We start from the raw sequence: 21036 nt of genomic DNA on the forward strand, positions 1-21036 counted from the left end.
TGGGAACTGAAAGTAAGGCTACTGGCTCTTATTATGCTGATCATTTTGAGTGATGTGTTCACTACCCTACTTCCATTCACTGATATTGAACTAAAATGGAATGAAAGGAAGAATTTTTAATGTTTTTGAATGATATTGCTTGTCTTGTATTTTCAATGGGAAAAAGAGGAATATGTGAGAACTAAAAATTTTAGAATTTTTAGAAATGTTAGCATTGGCGTTCTGACTTTCCTGAAGAAAATCCTGTGAAAGTTACTGATAAAGTTTCAAAGTCAGACTACCTTCAGTTCCTCCTGTCAGAAGATTTCGTGGTTGGAGTTTTTCTCCTGATTTTTACAGAAGAGAGGCAAATGCCAAAATAACATTGTGCCATTGAAATTTTTTGTAAGTTTTTGTAATATTAACATAATTTTTTACAATGCAATTGTTTATAATTATTACTGTGTGATCTAGAAGCCATGTTATTTCAAATATTTTGAAACTGTAACAACAAAGACTATCCAGTTGTTTAGAGTAGGGCTAACTTCAAAATAAAAGAAACATAAATGTCAGTTCTTCACAAAATGTAATTAGCCAGAATAGTCAGATCATTCCATCCTCTGTGAAATCATTGTATCTCTATTTTTTTGATATAATAAACAAATTATCATTATATATCATTCTCCACATGCCTGTGTAATAAGCACAGAATAAATAAAATATGAGATTAAATTTCTTACTTTCACTTTTACAGGAAGGATGAGATTATGGTTCTTAAAACAGAATTTGGTTTAGTCAACATATCTGTGACAAAATAATTTTATTAAATACTGTTTGTTGAAGAGTTTAATCATCATTTTTGTTTCCAATAGTGGTTTTTGTGACTTAATCAAAACTAAAATTCCTTGGAAGAAATTCAGTTTTAAATCAACATAATATGCTAACTAGAAAGTTCCATGTATTTTGTATTCTGAATTGTGTATATTTTGACTGATTCTAAAGCTATCTAGAAACGAAGAGGAAGAATGAAGAGAGCAACACGAAAGCATGAATAACCAAGTAGAGCAGACTACTCATTAACTGCGATTTATCAAAAGGTTCTAACAAGATTGTCCTTCTGATATACGGCAGAGAGTTAAACTGTAAGGAATTTTCCTCAATTGTACACAACTTTTAATTTCTCTCTACTCCGGTGCATATTGGCACTTTATTTCCTCATTCTTAACCATTATACTTTAATTGAAAACATTATTCCCGATTTTAGAGTTCAATGATTTATGTTTTATCTCTTAGCAAAGAGGCTTGGTTTGAATCCCGTCTAGTTGGTAAAGTTATATCCTGGGATTTTCTAAGGAAAATGTCATGCTGGAAGTTTGTGAATTTAATTTGGAACCACCTGCTGAGTTCTCAGTGGAATATTTGGTAATTCAGAAACCATTCCTCCTATTTTTAACATCAGAAAAAGGAGAGGAAACTTCATTATAAGGTCTCTTTCTGACTCTTCTCCCATAACAAATAGATCTAAAATGAGTCTTGGGGGTAAATATCTAAAAGAAATGCCAGAATTTAAGGCAGTATATTAAAAACATAAGTCTAGCAGAATTTCTTTTCCAAGTTTATCCTAAAGGCTCTGAAGTTAAGGAAAACTATCAAATAAATAAAGGTATGCATCTTATTTTGGTAAGGAAAATGATATCCTCAGTGGATATATTTTGACAAATTTGTTCAACCGAGTGTATTTATCCAAGACCCAGGGAATCTTGCTTCCTCCTAACCTAAGCTCATTACACTAATTTCAGTTGTATTTGATTCTCAAAGGATTCTCAAGATATATGGAATAGAGCTACTATAAAAGATCAGGATAGGACGAAAATCAATGTTTCTATAAGGCAAAAGGATGGCTCAATCATTGGCAAGGATTTAACATGTGCTTTTTATATTACGGTTTCCTTCATTCCTGATGCATTATTCCAAAAATTTTATGAGAATATTACTTATGCTAACAAAACATACCCTCAGTCAAGATATAAATTTTCACAGGATAGCCATATATTTAGAAGTTCTCCTTATTGATCCATAAGTATGCCTCCAGATGCTTAGCAGATCTACTCCTTTACCAGGGAGAATAATGTATCAACTGCTGGAAACTTCTTGTTCGCTATTGAATGTGTATTTGGTCTGCCTCTCTCTCCCACTGTGCATACAGATGATTCTGCTACGAACGCCTGACATGCTGTCAGAAGAGTTGAAACAGGACATGATACATGAGACAGAAGAGAAGACATACCCAAAGGAGAGCATCCAAGACAACTCAGAAAATAAATTCGAACCAATCCTGCTATGGTCTTGGAATCACATGCTGTGACTGTCTGGAGAAACTACTGCACGCTTGTTTTGTCTACATAAATTTACTGCAAATATGAAATTCACTGGAAACTAAGAGGTAATGTGATTTTGAACCCCACTTTACCTATTTCAATTTTCTTGTTTTATTCTACTTCAGTACTTTCAATAGCCAACTGGAGTAAAATTATTCCGTTTCGTAAATCTATTCTAGTTTCTAAAGCTATCTTTAGCTTTTGGGAGTACAGTTAAAAAGTAAATAAGAAAAAAAAGTAAAAAGATTTTAAACAGCAACTACCAATCCTTTGTTAATTGATCGATTTCAAAAAGTACTTACCATGGAGTCAGTTTGGGACTAAGTATGGTGGTACAAGCAAGAATTAATAAACAATGTTGTGATTTCAAGGGCCTCAGAATTAACTTAAGAGCCAAAATGAACACAAAATTTAAATACAATAGACAGCATATGAGTCATCTTTCAGATAAGTATCATTTCCCTCTTCTTAGCAAATACCTGGGTCATGTACTACATACATAAATCAGTACCGAGTTGGATCATTGGTAAATCATTGCTTTCCTAAGTATAGTTACGTTTAGCAATTCTTCAAGTTCCAATATGATGTTCCTCATCCATCTTGGGTACCTGGCCTTAAGATACATTATTTATAAGATCTCACTTAGACTCTCTTCCAGCCAGGCATATTTATTTTCAATTTGGCAAAGCTGGCGTGAGAACTGCAACCTACTTATGAAAAAGAGAACACTTGACCAGCCCACATGGAATAGATTATAATAACTCACTTTTCTTTACCATAAAGATGTTCAATATAGGTTATTAAGAACATATATATTTTAAAAAACTCCTTGCAATGTGCTAGACAAGAAATCTGTGTCCTCAAAAATAATTCAAACATGAAGTAGGGCAGTACTCTTTGCTTAAACATATGTACCTCTTCTGGTCAATTGAGTATGCCAAAATTTTGAGGGAACTGCAAATGAGCACTTGAATAAATATATTTTCAATTTGTCACATAGTATAATTCTAAAATTATGCAATTGTTATCTGAGGACTTCCAAAAGTATTTATTGGTTATTAATATATACACTGAATATTTTTAAGCTTCATCATTGTGTGAGCTAGTCCTTCCCTTTACCTCCTATATTAGTTTACTCAGTCACAGTTAGGTTGATTGTGCTTTCAAAACAAAACTCATATATAAATTTCTCTTCCACATCCATTATAAATAAGGGCCTTCTCCACTGAGGACGAGACCTCGGAAGGAGTTTTCTAAAGCATCCTTCCTTCTAGGTCTCTGCATCAATGGTCTCAGACCAAACACCTCCTGTTCCAGGCAGACAATGAGAAGTAGGCTCAGCCTTGATTGCAACAACCTGGAGCTTACGGGTCCTGTGGAAGACTATGGACGATACCCAGCTCCCGCTAATTGTTACCGTGTGGAATTGTAGTGTCTACTCTTCTAATTTCAAGAGATTCCGAACTTTTGTTTGTCTGTTGTGAATCTCCAGGTTTTAAGTCTTGGCATTTGATTGCTTTTTTTTCTCGTCCATTATTTCATAAGGCCAGGTGATATCTGGAAATGATGGCGACCAGGTTAATCTTGCCTAAATTGCTCCAGAGGAACTTTCTGGCAGGTAAGCCAATCTTCACAATAACAGATGACCACCTCATGCTTTTTTCACTTCTGTTTGTTTTCCTTATTTTTTCCATTTTTCCGTTAGTCATACCCCTCCTCCCTCTGGCTCTTTCTTCCTCTCTCCCTCTTTGGAATCCCTTTGACCTTTATCTTTTTTTACCATATTCACTTGACATTTAATGGAATGATAGGATTAGTTAATTCAATTGGAACCTGGACACAGTGTAGTCTCTTTCACTTTATAGTGGTCCAGACACAAGAACTGGCTTATCTAATACAGTAAGTCAATTATAGAGAAAGGACTCAAATCCTGCTATAATTACTTCCTCTATTTATCTTTCCCTGTCTACAATATTGAAACCTCCTCAAAGACAGAATCCATGCTTCATACTGCTTTGATATCCATTTTATGACAATACCAAATGCGAATGACTGAAATTGTTTAGAAAAATACTTTCAGGAGCCAGCCCGGTGGTGTTAGCAGTTAAGTTCACACACTCCGCTTCAGTGACCCAGGGTTCGCAGGTTCGGATCCTGGGTGCAGACCTACACACTGCTTATCAAGCCATGCTGTGGCAGGCGTCTCACATATAAAATAGAGGAAGTTCGGCACGGATGTTAGCTCAGGGTCAATCTTCCTCAGCTATAAGAGGAGAATTGGTGGTAGATGTTAGCTCAGGGCTAATCTTCCCCCCCCAAAAAAAATACTTTGAAAAGCTGAAGAATTCTTATTATTTTACCCAAAATTGAAGGATTGACATTCAGAGGCAAAGAATGAACCTGTTTTCTATGGAGGGGTCAAATGTCAATGATCTGTGAGATTGTTGAATTTGGGGCTGTTTTCCCATCGCGACTTGGTTCAGCCAACCTTTGTGTTGCCTGAACCAGCTGAACCCAGGTGCCATCTCTCCCTTGATTAAATCCATAAATATTGATTGTGTAATTGGGAGAATAACTGATGCTTATGTCAGTGTTGCCCTGGGTTTCCGTGATTACTTTACTAGAGCGGCTAAGGTTGGATTGATTTATTTCCTATTCCTATCATTTTATGTAGCTATAGCTGATATTTCATCTGGAAAACTAACTTTGCATGGTTAAGTATGAATTTTTTAATGCAAATTATAACTGTTCACTTAGTGTTCTAATATAACTTTTCTGATAAATGCAATATGTATGAAATTATGATGTTCAAATTTCATTAGTGTGTTTATGTGCATCAAATGAGATTACAATGGTCCAATTGATTGAACCTATAGATTTCTTTAACCCTCCACTTCTTTGACTTGTTCAGACGTTGTTTCTCAGTACAAACACGATGAGGGACTTCATGAAGCCTATTTTAAATATTCTCTCCCAGACTAATCAATTATATAAATACCATAATTCCTGTTGGGGTTATATGCACCATGATTCTTTTCTTTATGCTTTTTGGAGAACAATGTAATATAGAAAAAAATGAACACAGACTTTAGAACTACTCAGACCTTAGTTTGAATCTCAAATCCAGGATTTACCTGTCCTCACAAATTACAGTTTGCCAACTACACTACCACAAATTTCTTCCTCAGCACATATACACACACATGAACACATGTACGTTGTATATAACACTCACTCATAAATGGTGTTTAAAAATTTGCTAGTCTGCCACCCTCCCTGTTGGCTTTCAGTGTTTTTGAAAACATACTACAACTCTACTACCACTGTCTATAATGTGGAAATAGGCTCATTTTCTCAATCAATAATGAAACAGGGAGAATCACAGCCAGAGTGACTTAGATTAGATAACAAAAGGGACTTCCTGAATGCTTACACTAAGCATCTGAAAGATCACTTAAGTAGTGGCTTTCATGCCCTTGGTGGGAATTAGGGAGAAAGACACAATTAAACTAAGAGGTTCCATTCTCTGGGATTATTGTCGCAAAATGTATGCCTTAGTGTTTCTACTTCTGCTAAAGGACCCAGCTAAATTTTAAAGGAGCCATGTCGTTAAATGATGGCATAATATATATATATATTTAAGAAAGCACAAGATAAAATGGAAAACAAAACAAAATATAAAAGCAAAGTCTTGTGGTCTTGAAGGGAGTCTAAGTGTGCCCTTATCCATCCCAGCCATAAACGAAAGGAAAGAGTTAGCTCTGTTTCTACAGCTCACAAACCTTTTACTCCTTCTCCCATTTCCACATGAAGATTTAAAGGCCTCACGTTATACTGTGCTCAGGGAAGACGGAGGCTAGAATGAGGCCTCCCACTCCTTTCTTGAATCTGACAAGTGCCACATGTTGGAACTAATATGCTATTCTGTTCTTATCTTCCAGAACTCACATGTCTCAGAAAACCAGCACACGGCACAAAAACAACCTGGATTCTGGCCACGTCTGAAGAGCTAAGCCAGCCTTTAGTTCCTGCTGTAGAATTTCCCGATCTGGGAGTAGAAATTCCGCACTTAAGCCGTGCTGTCATTTAGATGAGTTCCATTGTAATGGCATATCTGCAAACCAGCATTTTCTCAATAGGTCCTTGTTCCATTTGCTGCTTTCCTGAGGAAGCGTTATCAGCGTTCCGCTGCACAGTAACCTGATAAGCCTTTATTTAGTCTGCATGTATCCCTCCTGAACCTTCCCGGTGGGCCACAGGCAGCCAGGCCTTCCCCGTGTGAGTAATATTTGAGCAATGATAAAGTTCACCGCTAGCGGAGGCAGAGTAAACAAGCACCTTTTCGGCAGAAACTTAGGTTTCATGCTTTAGTAAAGCATCTCTAACAATAATGTCAGGCTCTGGAGAACTACCTATTATATGTGAGAAAGTTTGAAATCTTCTGAACTTAGCACACGCATCAATTTATATTTCACACACACACAAAATCAGCTTCTGATACAATCACGTCAGCTTAAATTAATACGTCTTAATAAGAAAGATATACTGGAAAATATGAGAAGTAAAATCTCTGAGAAGAGTCAAACTTTAAAACAAAACAAAAGAAAATCCTTTATGACTTTTCCTCATACCTAAGCTATTCGCATTTTAAGTTTATATAAACTAATGATGTTCGGAAGCATTACGGTCAACACATTTTTGTTGATTGGCACACTATTAAGATCCACATCAAAAGTTCTTAGAGACAAATATTTTATTAGTTGAAGCTCATGATATAAAATAAAAAGGTATTAGGTGAAAAATGAAAACAAGGTTTTCTGATCGAAAATTCAAACTGAGTCTTGTGGCACCTGAAGGAGCCCGGTGACTTACACTGTGGGCTTAGCAGGGTGCTCCGAGGTCACATCATGGAACAACTCACCGTGATCAAATGTTGAGAGGTCCTCACCTTCATTGTTTAAATCTCATAATAAGCAACATTCTTCTTAAAAGAGATTTCATCTGAACTTGGCCTTGAAGGGTAAGTGGTCATTTTCCAGGCTATGAAAGTGGAAGGACACCCTGGAGAGAAGGCGCCTTGAGATCGAACAGGAGAGTCCCAGAGAGAAGGATGCCTCCAGAGCACGGTCATGGCTGCGCTTCAGAGCAGCCGGTCCACTGTTGAACGAGAGTCATGTTAGGACCTGAGAGGAAAGAAGGTGGTTGGGCCAGACTTTCAAGGTCCTGTTGTGTCCTGCAACGGCGCTTTTGACTTGACTTTCTTAATATTAGAATACTCCTTTTTAATCAGAAGACCCACCTGAGAATAAAGTCAGTATCACCCGGGAAGTCGTTAGAAACACAAATCCCAGCCCACCCTATACTTACTGAGTCAGCAACTCTGGGGCTGGAGCCTCAAGAACATTTTCTAAGACTTCAAGGTGATTCTTATGCTCACTGTGAGAGAGATTGTTCATCCAGAAAGCTAGAAACAAAATAAAACAATTAAAATCCTTGCCACAGGCTCCAGTGTAGACTTACCGCTCTTTCCTCGAAGTACAAAGGTGTTTGCTTGAATGAGTCATCCAGACTTGTACCATGGAGGCGTCTACTAGACTAAAACTCCTCTGTCCTCGGGTCTGAATGCGAGGAGCCTTCCTAGGAGTTCATAATAAGGATGATGCAGAAGATATTTTAGGTTTGTCCGAAAAAGCTGTGAATATATATCTGCCTCTGTATCTACAGATAGTTAAATAAACGTGCGGGATCTAGCTCTCAGAAGTGAGAGTGATCCCTCCGACATCTTGGAAAATGGGCACTCACATTCATTCATAGGTGGTGACATCACGGAACAGTGGGGGCGCGTTTTGTTCTCTTAAATGAACTTGGGAGAGAGATCTGGAAGCTGTGTTTCTTAACAGAGCAGCGACTGGCACTTTGGCAGGTCGAGGCCTCCTTCTCAGTTTGCAGAACTGACTTGTGCAGGGAAAGGGTTTGGCCCACCCAGCCGTACCCTCTAAATTCTGACAGCACCTCCGAGCTCGTTCCATCAACACAGGCCTCCGTATGTCCAGATGCCGCAGGAGTCAGGTGGAGGGGACAGCAAAGGGGCAGCAGCACTTCCCTGACCAGACACAGCGCCCATGGGGAGACTGCAGTGGAGGAGAGGGTCAGCTGGTCTGGTCACAGGAAAATTAGAGCATAGTTTTCTCGTGCCTTGTTGCTTCACTTCTAAATGTGAAGTTTCGATCAGATAATCACTATAGCAAAGGGCACAGTACCTTTCTTGGTGCTGGGCGTTAAGTAGGACCTCAGCAAACCTTGACTGAAATGAATGGAGTTCGTGCACCCTCCCCATCTTGACTCAAAACCACAGAGGCAGTTCTGTTAAAAACAGACTCCAGGGGCTGGCTCCATGGCCTAGTGGTCAAGTTCAGCACACTCTGCTTCAGCAGCCCAGGTTCAGTTCCTGGGTGTGGACCTACAGCACTCATCAGCCATGCTGTGGCAGCATCCCACATACAAAATAGAGGAAGATTGGCACAGATGTTAGCTCAGGGCAAATCTTCCTCAGCAAAAAAAAAAAAAAGAAAAGAAAAGAAAGAAAGAAAGAAAGAAAAAGATTCAAGGTTCCAGGCACCACTGTGTCAAAGAGCTGACTACTGTTGTTTCTTTAATTTTAATTGAATGTGTGCATTACTCAAAGCCAAACAAATTAATAAAAAGAAAATGAAATAATCAAAATCTAGAAGGTAGGAAACAATAATATTTAAAAAAATAATGAAAGACAAGATCTAAGTGATTGTGTTTTCACTTTTCTGGAAACATATAAAATATTAAATAGGGACAAATAGAAAACTTGAAAATAGAGATACACATTAAAAAAAAATGCTACTGCATCTCAGACTCAGATTTTCATATGGTTCCCAAATGTTTAAGTAACACTCAATTTACGTCGTATATGAGGTGTTCCTTCAAACAGGAAAAGAGCAAAAACTCCTAGGCCGCTTTTGGGCGAATGTAATCTCACTTCCAAAATCACATGAAAAATGCGCAAGAAAGAAAAGCACAGACCCAATACATATAAGAATCTTTATCTAAAAATAATTCTACATAAAACATTAAATAACTTAATAAAGTATGGTAGCTTTTTAAAAGTATATTCAGACACATTGAAAACCGTAGTACCAACACCAATAATTAACAGTATGGTGCTATAGCAAGAACAGATAAATTGACCAATGCAGATCTACGTATATACGCAAACTAAATCTATGATGGTGTAAGGCCAGGTTGCTGAGCAGAGGGGGCAGAGAAACCTAACTCACCATGTGTGGAGAAAAATGATAACACCATATGGAAATTTGGAACTGAGGTGGCTAAAGACCCAAATGTGAATGGCAAATTATAAATTAAAATCCTACTCTACTATGATTAATAGTAAAACTGTAATGATGATGGTTATAACATTATTAATATAGGTTTGGAATTCCTAACGCCCTAAAAACACAGAGCAGAAGGTAAAAAGTCAATTTTGCCAAAATTAAGGGTTTCTGCTCAACAAAGGTCAAAATTAGGTAATTTTAAAAGACCTTTGCAATATCAAAAACTGAGAAAGCATAGATGGAGAAAGTACAGAAAAAGGAATTCAGAAACAGGAAGCCCAAAAGGCTTATATATGCATATAGAGATTCTCAAACTCACTAGTAATGAGAAAACTTAAAAATATGCAGTTGGGCCGGCCTGGTGGCACAGGGATTAAGTTCACATGTTCCACTTCGGCAGCCTGAGGTTCACCAGTTTTGATCCCAGGTGCAGACATGGCACTGCTTGGCATGCCATGCTGTGGTAGGCGTCCCACATATAAAGTGGAGGAAGATGGGCACAGACATTAGCTCAGGGCCAGTCTTCCTCAGCAACAAGAGGAAGACTGGCAGGAGCAGTTAACTCAGGGCTAATCTTCCTCGGAAAAAAAAAAAAAAAACAAGCAGCAATGAGCTTTGACTTCAAACACATCAGTTTGGAGATATGGGAAATTAAGAAGCTCCATGCCCTGATTGTACCAATGGAACCTCAAGATCAAGCTGGCAGCAAGGTAAAGCGTGTACAGCTCCAATATTCTACTCTGGATGATAGAGAAAATCTCACTAGTCTATGAAGATGGCCATCCTAGCATGAATCACGGCCACAGGGAACTGGAGGCATTCAAAGTGTCTGTCACAGTGGGAATGGAAAGGTCTTATATGGATGTGTGCTCATTGTCTATGATAGGACAGTGAGACACACACATATTTAATATTTGAATTAAAATGCACTAAATTCTATCAAAAGTTTTGATGGACTGACACAATTCAGGAGGCATCCCACTTGTCATTTCCTTGTAACATCTCAAAGTTTGTCTGGCTTCTCTCTGAGTGCATTTGGTTTACTTGCAGTGTATCCCTATCCAGATTTTAAGACTGATTCCACATGGCTGTGAAACCGGATTTCGTCCACCTGCTGATATCAAGGCTTGTCCACTGCAGTGACCTCCTCAGCAAAACCTCATGCTTCATTGTAATATTTTCACATGTTGTCAATCACCTCAACCCGTTGAACGTACGCACTTTCTCTTTCTTCTGCCCACTGCTGAGGAATCCTTTTACTTCTCAGCTCATTTGCATATCAGAGGTGATGGGCAGACTCTGGCACAACTCACTGATGCTTACTTCTCTAATGTACTCTAGTGACTATAAGTACTCCTAATGGTAAAGGAACTAAAACTTTTTCCAAATACTATGTAATTGTATTCTTTATTTAAAGGTTTAACACATATCAACACAATGCATTCACGTTATAATATAAATTCCTAGCCAAACAGAAATGTTGCACTAACTCCAATTTTTCTCAGTGGATTGGTGGCTTGGCTGTTATAAATTACTGAGAAAGTTCCTTTTAGTTCTTCTCAAAATGTGGTCTCTGAAAGAATACCAGACCACAAACTGTTACAGAACAGTAATGATATGCATTTAGAAATTGAAATTGAGTCTGGAAACTTTTATAAAAATTTGATATTGCCAAGACACCCATTCCTTAGTGGACTCATCTCATGCAGCTGGGTAGAAACTAGTCAGGGTTTGGTTGAACCAGGCAAATTACATGTATTGCAAGCTGCAAACGTGCCATGGGCACTAGATCAGACATTATGTTGGCCCACAACAAGAGTGGTAAGAGGCTCAAATAAAAACTCTGCTCCTCCACCACAGATAATCTGGGAAACCCTGATCGCTCTGCATATGTGGTCAGGTGAAGGGTTCATTGCGATAGTAGCAAAATCCACTTTCCCATGGAAAAAGTGGGAAAAAGCCACCTCCGCCTTTGGCTGGTAGCTGCTCCTTAAGCCGCAATTGGAAAGTAGAAGGGTTACGGATAAGGCCGGAGGTTAAACGCTTACGGAAGGTAAAACCCACCTGAATATGAACTGATGGTTCTATTGATTTTTATAGATTTTTCAGAGAGAAGGCAACTCAAAAATAGCAGAATACAGCTCAGGAGCCAATTACTAAAATATCATGATAAGGTCTGTTCTAGCACCAGACTTTGGTGATTTTTTTATGTCAAGCACAAATCTGTATAAAATATGTATTATAAGGTTAAATGAGTATAGCAGAGGAGTTACCATGTGAAAAGAGTGGGGACAGTTCTCCTTTTACTGAAGACATTTTGGCTTTGGAATAAAAGTAATTGAGAGCTGAGCCCCCACTTTCCCACTCACTATCTGTGCAATCTCTGGGGAATCACTTTCTCTACGTAATGGTTTTATCATCTATGGTATGTGGATCATTCTTTCTATTATGCATGGATGCTGTAAATAACCTGCTCCCAATATGCGTTCAATGAGCAGTAGTTTTGAAAGTTACAAATATTTCTATTTTTATGTAATTAACAGTTTCTTTATATTTCAATAAGGAACACTTTAAGGACACGACATGAAAACCTCGAATCTTTTGAGAAGCTTCTTACTTTAGTAAGAACATAATATTCTGGCTCTTTAGCTCAACTCGATCTTGTGAAAAAATTAAATCAACCATGGCAAGTTATAGATCTTGATTGTAAGCATAAAAGGAAAGAGATGTGGGAGTGAATTATGTTATAACAAATCTTCATATATATGTTTACATATTTGTGTGTATGTTTGTGTAAAGCACATGTACATGTGTGTATGTGTGAGGGTGTGAGCATCTTGAAATCACAAGCAACCTCTATTTATGTATTTGTTGATGATGTGGGAATGAAAATGAAAAAGAAATTGTGTCTTTTTAGAAGTACAATTGTTCATAATTCACGAACACAGCAACAATTAGGCTCTGGTTTTAACATGCCAGAGTTCAAAACAATGTCATCTTTTGAGTTAGAGCTTTAGAATCAAGACTGCGTGCACTGTACACCGAGCAATAAACATCCGCAGAGGAGAAGTTTCTAATTTGGGTTTCTATGTTAGTATTCAAGGTCTCATAAGGCTGTGGAAAAGAGAGATGATAAAAATAATGTGTAATGCTTACGATTATATATTTCCCAGTTCTTACATACTTATATCATCCTAATTTCCCATCAACACTCTTGACTATATTTTTGTTATAGAAATTCTGGCATAAAAGAAACTTACAGATTCATTTAAGGACTACTGCATCTTTAGCCCATGGCACCCTAGCACGAAATTAAGGTAAGACAAATACCTGGATGGGATCTGCTAGGTAATGACGCCAATTAACATAATTAATGGGAGACAGGATTTAACAGCCATAAGAAGTGGAACTTGTCTCACTTGTTCTTGAATCGAAAGCTTCAGGTCATTTTGACCAGAACTAGATAAAAAAATATTATCAAATTAAGCAAAAGTATCCTATATGCATAAACTTTGCTGTCTCCTGGCTTGTGTACAAATTATATCCGTTCATGGAGTTTTTTTTCAAGTCCCACGTTGCCTTCTGCAATCATTGTCTCTAATTTCTTTAAAGGTGGAAAGGACTATTTTAATTATTTCATTCAATTCAACACTTTACCATTTGCTCTCATTTCTCTAGAAATCTTACACACGTGTTTGGCTAACTAAGTTCTGTGTGGAAAAATATGTTGTGGCAGGCTTTTGAATTCAGCACACACACTATAGAGTATCTGACACATGGTGGATGCATGGAAGATGAATGCTGTGAAGAAAAATATCTGTCACAGCAGAACACCCTCTATCATAGCCATTCCAGAAAGTGTGTGTCAGTGATCACTTTTCCCATAATATTTTTATGTATATGTATGTTTTGGGTGGAAAAAAAAATCACAAGTCTTACTGATATAAAATTTGGTAGTGCAGGTTTAAGAAAGGAAAATTGAGAGCCAGCCCTGATGGCCTATCAGTTAAAGTTCTATGCGCTCCACTTTGGTGGCACAAGTTTGGCTCCCGGTAATGGAACCACACCACTTGTCTATCAGTAGCCATGCTGTGGTGGTGGCTCACATAGAAAAACCAGAAGAACTTACAACTATACACAATTATGTGCCGGAACTTTGGGGGAGAGGGGGAGAGGGGAAATAAAAGGAAAAAAAGGAGGAAGATTGGCAACTGCTGCTAGCTTACAGCGAATCTTTCCCTGAAAAAAAAAAAAAAGAAAAAAAGAAAGGAAAATTGCGTCATCGAATATCTTGAACTCCTACCAAGAGTTGATCACCAAAAATTTTAGTTATGACCAACAATATACACAGGACATATTAGTTAGAAATAACTACAGAAGAACGATGGTCATGGGGTAGGCTTTACCACATGGCCCATGGAAGCTCATGCTGAGACCCAAGCTAGTTTTAAGTAGTGACAGAACAAGGTCATATTTTTCATTTATCTTTGAAACACCAGTTCTTACTAGGAGGAAGAATAGGGCAGAATCCACTAAAATCCCCTAAAGAATAGGGGAGAAAGACCAGAAGATAAAGAACGGGGCAGAGTCTGCTGAAACTATGGAATGCTAGTATGCATTAAGTCCTATGTTTAATTTCCAGTTTGTTTCCTCTCCAATCCCCCCTCACCTTGAGGTCACCCTCTCTACCTTCACGTTTCCACTCATTGTACAGAACATTTAGATCTAGAAGAGATGGTGGTGGTGCTTCTGTCCAAGTCCTTTTTTTTAGCTTTTAAGAAATAAAGCAAAACACAACAGCACAAAAAATCACTTTTATAATCTGTAACTCTTACAAAAAAATTATATCTAAATATAGTGCTAAAGTACATATATTCATAGTGTATTGAGAAGTCATTCACTTATTCACTCACTCACTCAGTATTGATTTATACGTTAGTCACTATTCTACGTAATGAAGAATGAAGAAGTTTGCTGCTTCAAAAACTTGCAGTCTAGAGATAACTGGAGCATTGATCCACAGCGTAGTGAGTTTCAGGCACAATCTGGTCTGCATGTGCGTATGTGGAAAACAGGCAGGGCTTGCATTCAGCCTCAGTTATTGAATCTCAAGGGAAATAAAACCATGTTTTATCCTATAATAGCCTAAGTCTTCCATTGAAAATATAATCTCTCGGGGCTGGCCTGGTGGTGCAGCAGTTAAATTCACACATTCTGCTTCGGTGGCCCGGGGTTCACCGGTTTGGATCCTGGGTGTGGACATGGCACTGCTTGGCGAGTTGTGCTGTTGCAGGCATCCCACATATAAAGTAGAGGAAGATGGGCAAGGATGTTAGCTCAGGGCCAGTCTTCCTCAGCAAAAAGAGGAGGATTGGCAGCAGATGTTAGCTCAGGGCTAATCTTTCTCAAAAAAAAAAAAAGAAAATATAATCTCTCAAACACCAACTCAAGTACAATGAGAGGAGTATCTATACTCAGACACTGGCTCAAACATTCTTTTGTGTATGTGTGTGAGGAAGATTGGCCCTGAGCTAACATCTGTGACAATCTTCCTCTTTTTTTTCCTCCCCCAAACCCTAGTACATAGTTGTATATCCTAGTCGTAAGTCCTAGTTCTCCTATTGTGAGATGCCACCACAGCATGGCTTGATGAGCGCTGTATAGAACTGTGCCCAGGATCTGAAGTGGTGAACCCCAGGCCACCAAAGTGGAGTGCACAAACTTAACCACTATGCCACTGGGCCGGCCCCCTCAAATATTCTTTAGTGATATTTTACAGCCTACTTGAATAGGAGCATGTGATTTGATACACGATGCACCTCATCTACATAGCCATGTGATTGAGAAAAAAACAAGCTAAGATACATTGAAGACTCAGACGAAGTAGAAAACCATTCCTTAGTAAGACGCATCTCAGAGTAACACTTATGGCCCAACCAGCAGTAAAATCCAAAATAGTTAAGGTGTGCTCATACCACACCTCCTCCGTTTCTGCATTCCTCTCCTGGCTTTGGAGGTTCCCTTTCCTCTGCTCACCTAACCTTTTTCTGACTACTCACAGCTCTCTGCTCTGGTCTTCCAGCCAGAAACATTTTTCCTTTTATGCCAAAGTAATTTCTCTCCACCAACCACTGTCAAAATTTCTATTTCCTAAATGGAAATTATATCAGGTATTTGGAGAAAGACAATCTGATTTTTGAGCCATTTCATGCTAAAACGAAGGTGACTTTGCTGTGAGCCTTAAAATATACCAAGGCATTGGTTGCATTTTAAAGAGGACGCTTGAGACCCAATCTGTTTCAACCTAGAAGAATTTTCTTAGGAAGCAAAACTATTCTGCTGCAGCGGAGACTTCCGGATTTCTTGTCTCTGCCCTGTGCAAGGCAGCACCTGGTTGGTGTGAATCTGGCCTTGCAGCTCTGCCTTAATCTGTTTAGCACACAGTGAAATGGGTATAAAAGTCCACTCTAAACTTGTTATATTTATTCAAACTAGGTTTCATTCTTCGAAATGAAATATGAGTATAAGGCTCTTAGAAGCATTTTTAAGGAAGTCTGTATTTCTGTACAGGCTGATTCTGACCACTTGAATACCCACTGCAGGTATTCAGATCAAGGCTGTCTTTTCACATGTTGTTCAAATGCTAGCTCCTCTCACAAAGTACCCATAGATGGACTGATGCAATGATTTTTTTGATATAAAACCTAAAGTACAAGCAACAAAGCAAAAAATTAAAAGGCGGGACTAGATCAAAATAAAGCTCCTGCAGAGAAAAAGAAACAATCAATAATATTAAAGGACAACTTACAGAATGGTAAAAAAGATATTTGCAAACCATCTATCTGATAATGGATTAGTATCCAAAATATGTAAAGAATTCATACAACTCAATAGCAAAGAAACCAAATAATTCAACTGAAAAATGGGCAATATACCTGAGTAGACATTTTTTTAAAGAAGATCTACGAATGGCCAACAGATACATGAAAAGGTGGTCAACAACGATAAGCATAACAGAAATGCAAATCAAAACCGCAATGAGATATTGCCCTATATTGTTTAGAATGGTCTCAATCAAAAGACAAGAGAGAACAAATGCTGGCAAAGATGCAGAGAAAAGGGAACACTTGTGCACTTTTAGTGGGATTGTAAATTGATGTAGCCACCATGGAAAATAGTATGGAAGTTCCTCGAACAATTAAAACTAGAACTGCCATTTGATCCAGCAATTCCACTTCAGGAATATACCCAAAGAAAATGCAAAACACTATGTCAAAGAGATATCTACACCCCCACACTCATAACAGCGTTATGTACATTAGCCAAGACATGGAAACAACGTAAAGTGTCCATCAGCAGATGAATAGATGAAGAAGTTGTGGTATATACATACAATGGAACATTATTCAGCCCTGAAAAAGGGAAATCTTGCCATTTGTGACAACATGGATGGACCTTGAAGGCATTATGCTAAGTACAATAAGTCAGACAGAGAAAGACAAATATTGCATGATCTCACTTACATGTGGAATGAAAAAAAAGAAAGAAAAAAAAACACTAAACTCATAGAAAAAGAGATCAGACATGTGGTTACTAGAGGTGGGGCTTGGGAGGGAGAATTGAATGAAGATGGTCAAAAGGTACAAACTTCCAGTTATAAGATAAACAAGCTCTAGGATCGTAATATCCAACATGATGACTAGCTAATCCTGCTGTACGGAATAGAGGAAAGTTGTTAAGGGAGTAAATCCTAAGAGTCCTCGTCACAAGAAGAAAAACATATTTTTGTGTTTATATAAGATGATAGATAACTAAACTTATTGCAGTAATTATTTCACAATATATATAAGTCAAATCATTATTCTGTACACCTTAAATTTATATGGTACTTTATGTCAACTATATCTCAAACTGGAAAAATTCATTTTAAGCAACTTTTTACAAATGGAGACTTTAGAGTTTTATTCATGACACTCAATATTTTAAAGGTCTTGAATTAATAACCACAATATTAATTTCTGATAGTGAGGTGCCTACTCGTCTATGCAATTTCTCTACTGTGATAGCGTATGAATTGCAGAATAAATGACGTATGTGATGCAACATCTGCAACTGTATCCTAGAATTTTCATTTAAATTATGAATATTAATAACAGCTTACCTGTACATAGTGATTACGCAGTTTTAGACAGACATCTAAGTACTTTGCATATATTAAATAATATCCTCACGCGTTCTCTCTGATGGCAGTTCTATTATTATTCCCATTTTATAGGTGACAATGAGACCCAGAATCTGAACTCAAAATTTTGTCCTTTGGTCTTGCTGACATCAATACCATCCACCGCCACATGAATTCCTATTGATGCAACGCTCCTTCAGGGATTACATTGTGGAGTTTCCTCTCCTGCCCACCACGAAACCTTATGTTACCAAGAAAGTCATTTATGATTAAAAATACCTTCTCCAGTATATGTTTCCCTTAATGGTCAGCAAAATAAGGGAGCTCTATTTATTATTAAAGTCATATCCAGCAAAACGCCTAAGATAAAATATTCAGCAAATTGATTTAACAAAAATCAAATGCAGCCCTTCTGTGTGGAAGACGCTGTGCTAGATGCTGGAGGTACAGCTGAAAACAAGAGACACACCCACCTCTGCCCTCAGGAAAGTTGCATTCTACTAGACTTTTTAAAAAATCCGCAGGTATAGCAAACGATTCACACAGTCATTTGTTTTAATAATTTTTCCTCTAAGTCTTCAGCAAAGTCTATTGTGCATCTCCCAACATATTTTCTTGGCAACTATGCATTTTAGTTTATGGACATATGCTTATTAGGTTCTCATTTAGTGGCAGAGAAAAGATAATGTTTCCCCAAGACACACGGGTTTAGGACTCTCTTCATCAAGTAGGACACCTGTATCCATGATTAATCTTAGCACAGTTTAGTAAAGTTCTCTATTAAATATAACAAAATTCCAAACACTCCGGATAAATTTGGTCTGTCAAGGTTTGCTTTTCTAATCATGGATTCTGCATCTTCACTGTTGCTGTCTAACTTGTTTCCCCTTTCCACACCACACCCTTCGGAAGGAAGTCGCTGTGCGCAGCACACAGTTGAGGAGTGAGGAGTGACGCTCCATCTCCTGGAAGGTGGAGCATCTACAAAAATTATTTGGAACTCTCCCCATTTATTTATATCATTATGGACTCAAGGATATTTACTTTTTACTTTGCATTATAATCCTATACTACCTTATTTACTTTATCCTCGAGTTACTCCAGCTTTGGCCCTTAGAAGCTCTTTCAGTTGGTACCTGTGCCCTTTGACATATTCCATCAAAAAAAAGGGCAAAATATGATGATACCTTGTTTTACTTGGTTAATTTGACAAAGCAAATATAGTAGTAACTATATTTTTATACCAGCAATGTTTACAAAACCTGTGTTTTGTATAATCTCACTACAAATCACAGAGATAAGGTCAACTCACCCATTTGGCATCTCAATGAACAAATTGTAGTGAAGTTAAATGATTCCTCTCTAATTACATAGTTTTGCCTGAGAGTAAGACAACCTTAAGACAACTTTTTTTTTTTTTTTTTTTTTAGGAAGATTAGCGCTGAGCTAACTACTGCCAATCCTCCTCTTTTTGCTGAGGAAGCCTGGCCCTGAGCTAACATCATGCCCATCTTCCTCTACGTTATATGTGGGACGCCTACCACAGCATGGCATGCCAAGCGGTGCCATGTCCGCACCTGGGATCCGAACCCGCGAACCCCGGCCGCTGAGAAGCGGAACGTGCGCACTTAACCGCTGTCGCACCGGCCAGACCCAAGACAACTTTTTAGTTGGATTCGTTTCCCTAACATTTTATTTGAAGGAATCCTAGAAGAAAAAGGAAATAAAGCCTGTGTTTTCTTTGATTGTTATTGGATAACTATTTTCTGAATGTTTCCAAAAGTAACTACTTTCAGTATTAAATGTGTGTAAAATACATTTCCAGCTCACCAAAACCTATCAAAGCAAATGCTGAACATAATGTTCTACGGCAGTTATAGGACTAGACAAAAACTCAAAGGTTGCATAGTATTTTAAGTTGTATTAAAATTTCAAATCAAAAATAGAATATTATCTTCTTGTATTGTATTAAAAACAAAAAGCAGAGATCACTGGAAATTTTGATTTAGCTGTTATGGAACACATTCCTTATACTGAAACATCTTTTGCATCCAAAATGAGGCCATTTTACCCATTAGTGGAAAAAAAATCCATTTTTCCTTTTTTTTGGTTCATTTTCATCTCAGCAAAAATACAAATCTTGGCCAGCAGCATTTCCTGCGGCTTATTAACCAGCTGGACCTCAAGCCATCACGTCCTCTCCAGCAGCCATTAGTTCCCAGGAAACGCCCTTTGCCTTGATCCTTATTGCATAATTAAGACCATTTTGTGTTCCTTTAGTGTAACATATCAATTATTGAGGAGAAATATAATACTGGAAAAAAGTGATGACATTGCTTTATATGAAAAAGAAAATCGAGCAGTCCTAGGAGTTTATTTTAATAATTGTCCTTCAAAAGAAAACTGACATCCAAAGCAAGTTGCTAAAGATCTTATTTCAAAACTTCTACTTGCAGATAATTTGGCAAAATGGATAAATAATAAAGAAAATGACAAAGGAGACAAGTCCTCAAATAAATTGTACAGGACAGGCCCAGTCCTTTGGACCGTGAGCTGCAGCCTTTGCATATCACCCCCAAATTTGAGGAAGCAGGCAAGCTCAGCAGGCAAGAGTAATAAGCAATTTTGGTTAAGGAGAGAAAAAAACAAAAGACCCCTCTCCTCTCATTCCTTCTCTATTATAATCAATGGACTGGTTTTGCATTAGAGAGGTGAGTGGAGAAAAAGAGACTCTGTTTACTCACACACATCTTGTGCAACAACTTCTGCTGACTCACTCCTCTTTAAATCAGAGGAAGTCAGAGAGTAAGAAGCTGAAATATAGGCGATTTAATCAATTTCAATAAGATTCTTAAGAAAGTATCGGACAGAATTTTCAATACAGAAAATAGTTCTGATGGCTCTGTTATTGGAGCAGGCTCTGCTTCATGGCCATCTCACCTCGCCTCACAGTACACTGGAATCATCCACACCCAAATGTCTTCCCTCCTTCACTCCTGCTCCACAAGCATGCGCACTGGAAATGGACAGGCCCTACGTGGGCCAGAAGAACTGGACTTGTGCCGGAAAATAAGACGGAAACAAACGAGGGAAAGAAAGCAATGCAAATGATTCTTATAAAGGGAGGCAAAAA

This window comes from Equus caballus, chromosome 17 (genome assembly GCF_041296265.1).
Source record: "Equus caballus isolate H_3958 breed thoroughbred chromosome 17, TB-T2T, whole genome shotgun sequence".
Taxonomy (NCBI): domain Eukaryota; kingdom Metazoa; phylum Chordata; class Mammalia; order Perissodactyla; family Equidae; genus Equus; species Equus caballus.